The sequence below is a fragment of the Trichosurus vulpecula genome, chromosome 4, assembly GCF_011100635.1.
Source record: "Trichosurus vulpecula isolate mTriVul1 chromosome 4, mTriVul1.pri, whole genome shotgun sequence".
In the NCBI taxonomy this organism is placed as follows: domain Eukaryota; kingdom Metazoa; phylum Chordata; class Mammalia; order Diprotodontia; family Phalangeridae; genus Trichosurus; species Trichosurus vulpecula.
The window spans coordinates 199437284-199449779 of NC_050576.1; the positions used below are offsets into that span (position 1 = coordinate 199437284).

At 38.9% G+C, this 12496-nt stretch overlaps 1 pseudogene; it reads right to left on the reverse strand.

Moving 5' to 3' along the window:
* Positions 1-10065: 10065 nt before the first annotated feature.
* Positions 10066-11244, reverse strand: LOC118847781 (annotated as a pseudogene).
* Between the last annotated feature and the right edge of the window lie 1252 nt (positions 11245-12496).

Here is a 12496-nt window from a genome sequence, read left to right on the forward strand (position 1 = left end):
AAACATTTTTGTATATCCTTCAACTTTGTTTTGCTTAAGACTGATCCCTCTCTTAATCTACTCTTCTCCAATTCTCCTTTCTCCCCTTTCCTTCCTATTTCCTTATTAAGTAAGATGTATTTTTGTATCTAACCATGTTTGTGTGTGTTCTCCCCTCCTTTGACCAGTTCAGATGAGAGTGAGGTTCAAGTGTCATCAGTTGTTTTTGCAATGAGATAGCTTACATTTTCTTGTATTTTTGCTTTGTTTTAATAGTTCATATTTAATGGAATCATTGGCTTCTATTTGGTCCATTCTAATTTTCAGGGAGTTCATTGTTTAGCCAAGCTGTTAATTCCCTTTCCAATTCTTTTCCAATTTTTTTTTTTGCTCTAGTGCTCTCATTTCATTGGCAAAAACATTTTTTAACTCATACTTCATTTCATCATCTTCCAGGAATTCTAGTTGAATTTGTGTCCAAGCTATGTTTTTCTCTGGGGTTTTGCTTGTAGCTGTTTTGGAGTCTTCTGCTTTTGTGTCTTGATTGTCCCTGTCATTATAATAGCTTTTTATTGTGGGTTTTTTGTTTGTTTACTTATTCTTCCACCCTGCTTCCTAACTTCAAATTTAACGTTAGGGCCTGGTTCTGTGTACTTATGGATGAAAACTCTGATCTGGTTCCGTTGCCAGTCTCTGGAGGATGTTCGAGTTTTGTGTTGTTAGAGGATCTCAGGGAGAGCTCAAGCCAGGGACCAGTTTTCAGTGTTCCCAAAGTGGTCTAATCCAGGGTAAAGTCTAGCTGTTGTCCCCCTGGTCTGAGCTCTGCAAGTACCTGACCTGGGTTTGTGTCTGAGTTACCCTTAGGTGCATGTCCCATTCTCAGTCTACCCTGGATCCATGACCCAGAATTGGGTACAGGGCAACAAAGCTGCCAGTTGGCACCTGTCCTTATTGAAGTATCTGGAGGTACCCTAGTATGGATCTAGGACAGACATGCACAACTTGGCAGTTAGGTAAGAGCCAAAATTAAAATAGGCTAAACTTCTTAAGGCTGCAGATAGGTTCTTAACAGGTCACTCTCCAAGTAAAGGTATAATTCATGATTAAACTATTTTGCAAATCATTTTTTTAAAAGGGAAATTTCAACTAATATCAATTAATTACACTTATCACTGATTTTTATTTATCATGAAATCACATTAATGTTAAAAAAAATTACTTTTCTAAGCAGTATAAGTTTTAATATATTGTTCAGGTTTTCTTACATTTACATTTAGTTAGTGGGATGTATCACACTTCTTGTTAGCAATCAGTTTATTGTACTTCGGAATCATGTTTGAAATCAATTTCTTTGGAAATCTGAAAACTAACCTTAGTAGCTGCCTCATTTTCTGAGTTTACTTTCTTGAAAAACCATTGTTCCTCACTGAGATTTTCCAACAATTTGGATGCTTTAATTTGCTTTTCATTGGTGTCCAATTTGCTTAAGTCAGGATATTTTGACTCGAAATGGCAATGAAGATTGTATTCCTTCAGAACAGCTATTACTTCTCAGCAAACAAGGCACAACATTTTGTCTCTCATGTAAGTAAACAAATACCTATTTGTCCACTCCAGATTAAACACTATGTTCTGATTTGATCTTTCATTTCTTTTTATCACCCATTTTACAAAGTCACCCCAAAAACTTTAATGTTAGAACCAAAAAATCTCCACAGCAACTGCGCACATACAAAGGAATACTGAACTGAGTATCTGACCTTGGAGAGAGCGCCAGACACTCATATAACTTGGAGGGTGGCTGCTCAGCGAGGGACAGAAAGAAGTCACTCATCACATAGTGGGTATCAGCTGCATTGGCACATGGCAGCACTCATTTTGTCTCTATTCAATGCAGTAATGACCAAAAATGCAGTGAAAAGATACGACTCTTGCTCCTCTCAGACTAGAGACAGACTGATGATAATTGGTTGCTGTGGGTCACATAAGAAACAGGAGAAAGTAAGCAGTGGCAACCCACCCACCAAATTATATGATAGGCACAGCAGTGACCAGTGGAAGGCAGGTTAAGTGGGGCATGGACAAAGCACTCGCTACATCTTTTCTTTTACATCTACATTTTTCGTGGGCCATCCAATATTCTTTGGCAGGCCTCAGGCCATATGTTGTGCAGATCTGATCTAGGATCTTCTTTTGTTCCTGGGCACAGCCTCTCGGTGGGTGCTGGAGTACTCCATACGTGGTACTCTTGGCCACACATTGTGCCCAGTGTCTGCACACCTGTCCCCTATAGTGTCTTGGGCTAGAAAAAAAAGACTCATTATGACTTTTCCTTGTATTTTCCCTTAGGATTAGGTCTGATACATTTTCTAAATCTATTTGGAGGAGTTTGCCAAGGGAAGTTCATTGTACTGCTTGCTCATTATTCTGCCCCTCCAAAGTTGTTTTCCTTCACATTTGTTGATCTCCTTGTATAGATTGTACTTTTGATTCTGTTTACTTCACTTTGTATCTATCAATTCATACTACCCAGCCACTCCTTTCTTTTTCATTTTTTATAGCACAATAATATTCTATTACATTTATATATCTTCATTTGGTCACCCATTCCCTGATTGATTGGTACTTCTTTAGATACTTGTTCTTTGGCTTTCTTCTTTTCCTTATTCTTCCTTCCCATGTATTATCTTTCACCTTTACCATCCCACCCTGACCCCCACTTATTTCTCTGTTGAGTTTTATGTATTTCTAAATCAAACTTGGTGTGTTTTTGTGTAGCCCTCCTTTGCTAATTTCAGAAGAGTGAGGTTCATTTGGATCCCTATCCACTCACCCCCACACACGCACCTGTTTTCTATGTTTGTATATTCTTGTGCACCTCATTTATGAGAAATGATATGGTCTACTTACTTCTTCCTCCTTCGCACACTAGTGTCTTCCTTTACCTTCCCTTCTCTTTACCTTCTTCAAACCTCTCAGAACAGAACCAGTCCACAGCAGGACCTCTGTTTTTCTTAACTCCTTCATTACCCTTTGAAGATAGTAAGGTTCTAAAGGGACACTTGTTTCTTCTCCCTCTATTATAATGTTAATACCATATCATCATACAGCCCCTTACAATTAATCAAACTTACGTTACTAGGTTTCTCTGGACTCTTATGTTTGTGTTTCAAAGTTCCTACTCAGCTCTGGTCTCATCAGAAATGCATCAAAGTCCTCTATTAAAGGTATTTTCTTCCTATAGAGTCATTCTCAGTTTTGCAAGGTAAGTTAGTCCTAGCTGTAAGCCTGTGTATTTTGCTGTTTGGAATATTATATTCTAAGATCTCTTACACATAACAAAAACTGCCAGCTCTGGTATGATCTTGCCTATGTTTTCTGTGTATGGCTGTGTATAAGGAACTGTGTTCCATAGTATTTAATCTGCTTTCTGGATACTTATAGTATTTTTTCTTTGACATGGGAGCTCTGGATTTTGACTATGACTTTTTTTTTTATGTTTTGGGCAGGGAGGTGATCTGTGGATTCTTTCTAGCTTTACTTTGCCATTCTAGTTCTAATAGATAATGGGCAATTTTCATTTATTTCAATCTTTTGATTTTTTTCCCAACATCTCTTGCTATTTCATGTCATTGTTGATTTCTTTTTTATCTTCTAGTTTTTTTTTTAATTTTTATCTTTTGTTTAATTTTTTTTAAGTAACCATGTAGTCCTTGTGGAAAATCCATCTTTCCCTTTAAGATACTATTTGCAGTTGTTAAAATTACTTGCTCCTTATTTGGGAAATCTCTAGATCTGTAATTTTTTTTGTATGAGTTGGTGTTTTCTTTGATTTACTCACCTCTAAAGCTTTAATTCCTAAATTAGAGTTTTGCGTTAGGACTAGGTTTATCTCCTCCTCCCCCACCCTGCTCGCTTTTGTGGTTTGTTCTGCTTGGTCTCTTTTTATTCCCCTAGGTTCTTATCCTGACTTCCACTTCTCTGAATTATGTCCCTCTGAATTTTTTTTGAATATTTTTGAGTACTGGAATTTCAGGACAGAATGCTAGGGTCCTCGGACCCCAAGCTATCCCAAAGTCTCCTCCCTAGAGCTGTCTAAACAGTGGGACTCTAGACTTTCTGTATCTTTGTTTAGGGGTTTTCCACTTCTGTGCATAGAGCCTTGTAAGCTACATGTATCACTGGTCATGTTGGTAGGCTGGGCTTGTTTGCCTCTGCTGGCTTTGGCTTTCTAGCAGATACCCTTTCCTATTGCCTGCGAACTCCTGGCTGACTTTTTAATGTATTTCTGTGGTAGAAGGAGTCATTTACTGTAGTTTCTCACTGGATTTCTCAATTATTATTTCATCTGATATCAGTTCCAGGTTTTTACTAGAATAGATATGCGGGAACTAGGAAATCTGCCTCTGTTCAGAATTTGGCAGAATTCCTCCAAGTCTTTTTATGAAACCAACTCTATTTAATGGAAAATCTTTAGAAGCCTTTCCAATAAAATCAGGGGTAAAGCAAAGATTTCAAAAAGAAGTGACAAAACTGCTATGAACTAATACAGAATGAAGTAAGCAGAACCTGGGGAGCAATTTAAATAATGACTACAACATTGTAAAGAAAAGCAATGCTTAAAATGTAAGGTTTGTTCAATGCAGTGACCTACCACAACTTCACAGGACTGAAGATGAAACATGCTTCCTACCTCTTGACAGGGAAGTAGTATACTAGAGAAGGAAAAATTGTTCTGGGTTTGGTTTTGGTTTGTTTGTTGTTGAGTTTTTTTAATTGGTTAGAGGAGATAGAAGAGAATGAAGGGAATATTGATAGAGCTGGAAGAAAAAGAATAAGAGCATCAAATATTTTTTTCAAGTGCACAGAAACCAGTTGTGGTAGTACATGCATAGTAGTGTCTGGGGAGACAAAGACTGGTGGATCACTTGGGTCTGGGAGTTTTAAGCTACAGCAGGGCTAATGCCAGTCAGGTCTTCACTAAGTCCTGATCACCAATCTGATGAATCTCCAGGAGCAGGGGACCGCCAGACTACCTAAGAAGAGATGAGCTATTCCTGGTCAGAAATGGAGCAGGTCAAAGCTTCTGTGGCAATCAGCCATCAGGTTTGCCCATAACTAAATGCTATACTTCCAGCCTGAATGAGATAGGAAAATGCAGGCTAGAAAAAACAATAGAAGAAAACCAAAAACAGTTCAGAGGAAAGCACAGACAAGTGGGACAGTTTTGCAACTAGCACGTTGAATGTATTATGTACTATTTTTAAAAATGAGCTGTACATAATGGAGATTCACATTTTTATTTAAAGTCCTTCTTTCTCTTCTCTGTCTGTGGAAATGGGATTTATAGGTGTTTATCAAGCTCAGAATAACAAATTTTTTAAAATAATTTTTAAAAGCTGGGTGAGATAAACACCACCTTTAAAACAACCTTTTTTAAGATCACATACCTATCAAACTTTCCGATCCACACGTTTTCCCAATACTTTGTCTTAATGCCAAATAGTAGAATAAAATCTACCTGATCATAACCACCCCATTTAAAATGAAACCAGAATAAATTAAAAGTACCTGATGTTGTTGAAAGTTATGTTGACTCAGTATCCCATTGTTCCCAGCCCTATTTATCAATCAGTATTGGGGGAGGTTCTGGTGGGGAAGGAGACACTAAGTCTGCAGCTTTTTCTATTACCTGCTCTTTGTCACATACCCCTAACTGAAAACTGTCATGTTCTTACTTGGAGAGGAATTAAGATGCAAGAGCCCAACCTCTTGAGGTGGACCTATCAGAATTATCTTAAAGTTACCTATAAAAACTGTTCCAACCTCAAAGCCATTGCTGATCTTCAGTGATTAACCTGTCCAGATAACCTGTTGCTACCTTGACACAGTTACAATAAAATCGTTTCAATTCTCTTAAAAATAAAATAAAATAAAAGCTAGGTGAGAGGTGGAGGTGACAGGGAGAGTTCTCCCTTCCCTCAGGGTACTGGCAACTCAACATGCCTTGCTCTCTAATGATATTTGTTTTAAATGATATGAGTCTAGACCTAGCTCTAGATCTGGGAGGGTCCCCAGAGGTTATCTGGTCCAACCCCCTCAAGTGACAGATATGAAAATTAAGGACAAGAGAAGCAAAACAATTTACCCAAGGTTGTGTGAATAGTGCGTATCAGAAAGAAGATTTCAACACATTTCATCAGTATCTAGAGACATTGTACCACAATGCCTCCCAGTTTATGAGTAAATTCAACCAAGATTATCAAGTCCCCACTGAGCCCACTTGCATTTAGGAGCTTATAACTGAAACTGCTTCTTTTTTAAAGAAAATTATCAATTTATTTATTCTTAGTTCTCAACATTCACTTTAAAAAAAATTTTAACATTCACTTTTATAAGATTTTGAGTTCTAAAATTTTTCCCCTCCCCAAGATGGCATGCAATCTGATATAGGCTATATATGTACAATCATATTAAACATTTTCCACATTAGTCATTTTGTGAAAGAAGAATCAGAACAAAAAGGGAAAAGCACGAGAAAGAAAAAAAGATAGAAAATAAGTATGTTTCAATCTTCATTCAGACTCTATAGTTCTTTCTCTGGATGTGGATAACATTGAAACTGCTTCTTTTAACATCATTATGGAGGAAAAAGGGATAGAATTAGTACTGGTTGTATTAGACTTAAAACTCTTAAACTGATCTCCAGTCCTATTATTCAAGGACTATCTGGGTAATATTTATGCTTATAGGGGGAAAAGGAAGCTGTTGGCAGAGGCTGTGTCTTCATATCTCAATTTGATTAAATTCTAAAAGCATTTGTTAAGTGGCTATTATATGCCAACTACTATACCAGTTACTGGGGGTATAAAGACAAAAATGCAACAGTTCCTGTCCCCAAAGTGTTTACATTCTATAGATTGTTCTAAACCTTCAACAAAGAATATGATTTTTTAAAAAATTAAATTTTTATCTCTATTTATCAGAAATGCTTTCTGGGCTAGCAAAGAAATGGAAACAAAATGAGGTATACCGATTGGTCAATTGCTCAACAAATTGGTATATGAATCTAATCGTAATTTAATATGCAGTAAGAAATTACGAAGGCGAGGAATTTGGAGAAACACAACAAGATTTGTATGAACTGATGTGGGCAGGTGGAAGCAAAACCAGAAAACCACACTCGATGACTGGAACAATGCAAATGGAAAGAACTAAATGAAGCAGAATTTAGAACAATTGAAATGACTGACGATGATTGATTGTTCTCAGAGAACTTATGATAGCTCCCTCCTTTCAAGTACATAATGTTGCAAAGACACACAAATGCAGCAACTGTATCCTTAAATGTGTTTTTCTTTGTTACAGCAAAGAACTTCATTTCTGCAGAAAAGCGGGGAACTAAATCTAGAAATGACCTTGATGTCAAAACAAAAGTCATCCATAAAACTAAATATTAAAAAATTAACTGTGATATGGTACGGGCTGCATGTGGACGTTTCATGTATTCCAACAGCAGTAGCAGCCTACACCAGCCGTGAGCTGCCTCTTGTAAGCTGTAGGCAATTAGGTGGTACAGTGCATAGAGTATTGGACTTGGGGTCAGGAAGGCCTGGGTTCAAATCCTACTTCAGATACCTACTACTTTTATTCACCTGGGCAAATCACTGAATTGTTTCAACCTCAGTTTTGAGGCTCAAATGAGATAGTATGTATGTAAAGAGCTTTGCAAACCTTAAAGCACTATATTAATGCTAATTAATAATTATTACTAGTCTATCAAAAAACAAGGTGTCTATTAACAAAAGAGAGAGTATAACATGTAATTTGGCCACCAGATGGTGGTGTACCCTCAACCCAGTAATCTTGGAGGGACCTCTCTTAAGGACGCACAGACCAATATTCCCAGTATGCATGCACAAACTTCCTATCTGAACCAGGTCATGTGGTTTCAAATTTGTAGGCAAGAAAGGACCCTATTGATAGGGTTCAGGATTCTAGGCTATGGTTTGATATAAATTATTGTTTGTGATCATAAAAATAATATCTATAGCTTTGGCAGGGGTGGGCAGCATATCCCTACACCTGGGAAATTGCAGTGTCAGCTCTATCTTTATGTTACTCAGGCAATCAACTCTCTGTAACCACATAGTTTATTTAACATGGTGCTTCTACCTAGCTATATTCCAGACATTGCTGAAATGGAGATAAGAGATCTAGGCTGGTGCTCAGGACCCAAATCTGGGTCCTGAACTGGAAGAGTAATCACAAGAAAGAAACCAAAAAGAGTCACCACCCCAGGTTCTAGGTATTCTCTGGTTCTGCACTTCAAGAACTACAACTTGCGAGCCTCTATTTGTGTGCTGGCCTTGTAGAGACAAGACTAGAGAGTCAGAGGACCTAACAAACTCAAAGCAAAAGCGTCCACTGAAAGGTCATAATAAAAACAATAGGAACAGAATACCTCCTGCATAAGCCTGGGACACACTCTGCCACAAATACATACAACATCAATAGGAAGAATGGATACATAGAATTCACAAGTGTGGAGAGGCTCACATGTTTGCCAAAGTAATTTAAACTTTTGGAATCAGATTTTCCCTGATGTCTCCTCATGACATCTTAATGCCACTTCTTTCAAGGCATAGCATCTCTGCTAGGTGAGTTGCTTGGCTGGGCCCATCTTGACCTACTTTTCATCTAGGCATGTGACTCTGGTGTACAGCCTTGATCTTGCCACCACCTGTAGATTCAGAATTGTCTATGGTTTACTGACTATTGAGTCAATAGTGGGTAAGTATCTCTTAAATGCCTACTATGTGCCAGGCACTGTACTAAGCACTGGGGATGCAAACACACATAAGAACAATCTCTGCTCTTAAGGGGCTTCAAAGACAACACAAAGGAAAGCTGAAATGTGGGGCAGGGGCTGAGGGAAAAATACTCAGTTTGGGGGCATGATAGATAAGTCAAAGAAGTCCAAAATGGATATAGCAGGAGAAGTGAAGAAAATCCAAAGTGAGTACAGTCAGGTAGGAAATGAGGAAATATCTGAGATGTCTTTGAGGAGACTCAGCTGAAATCTTAGTTAAGGCACTTTTATGCTTTTGGAAAGAACTAGAGTTCATAGCCAAAGACCAGCAGATTTTTGGTCATAGTCTCCACCACCACCAGCTTTGGGCACAGGTGAAATTTTTGCCTAGAGTATTACTATGCACTTTCAGGGAAAAATGGAGCCTCCCCAGCTCTCCTCCATTAGAGTTTCTCCTCTGAAGCCTGGCATCTCACAAGCAGCAGGGTCCCAGCCCCAGGTGCCATACTCTCTTTCCTCTCCTACTTACTTGGCTCTGGAGCTAGACTCTTTTCTGCTGGTTGCTGATATGTGCATTTGCTATAAGTCACTGTTATGAGCAGACTTTTTTATCAGTTATTTATTTATTCAGTATTTAGTGTTAGTATGACACTTGAGGAATTGGTTGAGGAATTAGGTTGCATCATTGTACATAAACAGATCTTTTTATATAACATGAAAATTTATAACTATTGAGATCTCTCTCTACACACACACACACACACACACACACACACACACACACACACAATATCAGGTCATCTAGAAAGGTAATACATGAGGTCATGCTGTAGAGCCCTAATGGAGGGGACCACAAAGGTAATCAATGTATCAATAAAATATTCCTACCGTATGGTGTTTTGTATCCAGGAACGTTTTCTTCTGGACCTATGGGAATCTGTAGATATAAGGCAGGTACTTATATACCTGTGAGGCACTGGCTCTGCTTGACACCAACAACTGAGACTTTACAAGTCATATCCAACATCATATGCAAGCAACAACTTCAAGAACTACAACAGGGTTGTACAGGGTTTAACAAATATTAGCCACGCTGTACTATCACCCATTTCTCACTTCAGGAAGAGACTAGAGTATGTTCACGGGTTTTACACTTCCAGTGTTCAATCACTAAACAGAGGGCGGATTTGACCTCTTTGAAAAGCGCATCACACATAACCCCTTGGCCACTGTCATGTTCTCTTCATAGTAAAATGGCAGCACATTGAAAGGCTTTAAAATTGCAGCTCCTTCTGGATTCCCCAAAGAGTATCTGCACTTTTCTTTAGAATGCCCTCCTCTTCCAGATTCAGGTTTACTTTCACCACAGAAATGCCATTCTGCCCCAAGACACATGGGACACTAAGGAAGCCATCCTCATTAATGCCATATAGGCCCTTAATCATGGTGGAAGTTGGATGCACTCTCCTAAGATTCTTCATAATGCTTTCTGCTAAATCTGCCACAGACAAGCCAATGGTCCAGGAAGTAGAACTCTTCAACCTGATCACCTCATAAGCACTTTCAACCACCTGTTTATGAACATCTTTCCAATTCTCTGAATCAGCTTCAGTTCCCAAAGAAGGATGAAGATTCTTCAGAGACACACTGGCAACATTCACACCACTCCACCCGGGAACATTGGAATCTCCATGTTCCCCAAGGACCCAGCCATGACAACTTAAAGAATGGTCACCAAATCTCTTCCCCATTAGGTAATGGAAATGGGCAGAATCCAGATTGCAACCACTTCCAATAACATGATTTTTAGGAAAGCCACTTAGCTTCCAGGCCACATGTGTCAAAATATCCACTGGATTGGAAACAATAAGCAGCTTGCAATTAGGCCTGTATTTAACAATATTGGGGATGATGAATTTAAAGATATTCACATTACACTGGACCAAATTAAGATGACTTTCTCCCTCCTGTTGACTTTCCCCAGTTGTAATGACAACCAGGTTTGAGTTTGCAGCTTAATAGGTACCAAATTAAAAACATTTTTTTTCTTGATCTCTAGAGCAAGAGTGTGAGGTATTATGTGTAAAATAAACTACCTTCCCCCATCAAATAGTAAGGCAGAAGGCACAAAAATTAAAACTCTTCTGGTGATGGGGCAGAATTTTAAATAAATCAGTGTATTTTCTAGAAGAAGAAACCCAGAATTTTACTTTCAATTTTCAGTAACTTAAGGAGGTCCCAGAAACTATAAATTGGCATCCAAAGGTCCCAGAAACTATAAATTGGCATCCAAAGATTGCCAGAAACAGTCTTTGGTGTTTTGAGGAAAAGCCTGCCATGTTGGAGATCCGTCATCTCTCCCTTTAGTTTTCTATTACATCAACAAAGGCAAGTTCATCAGCCAAATCCTTCATTAAGATACTGACGGCACATGCCATGCCAACTGCACCAACCCCAACAACAGTGATTTTGTTATGGGGAACCTGGTCTTCCTTTAGGACATCCACAATCAGCTGATCCTTGCCATTTTGGGGAAGATCAAGGTTTCTGGTCAAGCTGCGAAAGTTCTGAGTTAGATGTGAGACTGCTGCTGTCAGATTGCACCGTGAACAGATTTTTAACACCATCATTTTGTCACCACAATAATGAAATCACTGATAAAGGGTATAGACAGTTCACGACAGCGAATTATTGCGAACTCTAGCTTTGAGATGACTTTAATTAGGACTGCAGGGGAGGAATAGGAAAAAGCAGTTGACACAAATGAGCTTTCCTTACTTCCCTGATTTTCAGGGGGAAACTGTGCATCCCATTAGAGTTCAGAGAGGAGAAAAATGAGTATAATCTGAAGTTGTCTTTGGAAGGAGAAAGGCTGGATAGAGGAAATAGAAAGTATTCCAGACCGGAGGAGCAACATCCATACAGACAGAGATGGGGGTGAGCATGGTTGTATGGTCTGTGAAGAAGAGAGTACAACATGGACAGAATGGATTCAGATCTATCCTTTTCTGGTCACAATGAGAGTGCAAATACACTCATCAACAGAACTGTCCATTCCAGCACTTTCCATCTTAGTCCAAATAACAGGACAATTGCTTTATCCCACTGATATAAGGGAGTTGAAAACCTGAAAAGGCTTTTAGGCTTTGTTGGACACATATACATAATAAAGGCAGGACTGTGAGCTAAGCAGGAAGAAAATAGCTTTGTCCCTGGGCTTAGTATTATCTCTGGGCCTTTCCCTGTGTCCACACATCTCATGAGAAATTGGAGACTGGATAGGATTTGGGAATTGAGAAACTTGGGAACCCTGGTCCCCAAGGACCTTGGATGTTTATAAGGACAACCTCTAGACCTAAGACTAATTAGGACACTCTAGTCATCTGAGACAAAGAGAACTAAAGAAGTCCCCACCCTAAGCTAGAGTGAGATGTCCTATAGAGAGACCCAAGCCTCCAGTGACCATGAGGTTGAATTTAAAAATAGACTTGAGACTGAGGGCACTAACCAGTCAGCTAGGAGTTTCACTGCTTTACATTCTAACGTGATGGCAGTTGGTTATAGATAGATGCAAAATCTCTTCCAATCTTGCCTCTGAGAAATATCCTCCTTTAGTGGAGGTTGTGGGGGGATGGGGGAGCAGGGAGAGGACCCTTCCCCACCTTTTTATCTTCATCAAATATCTGTATTATTAAGTACAGATGA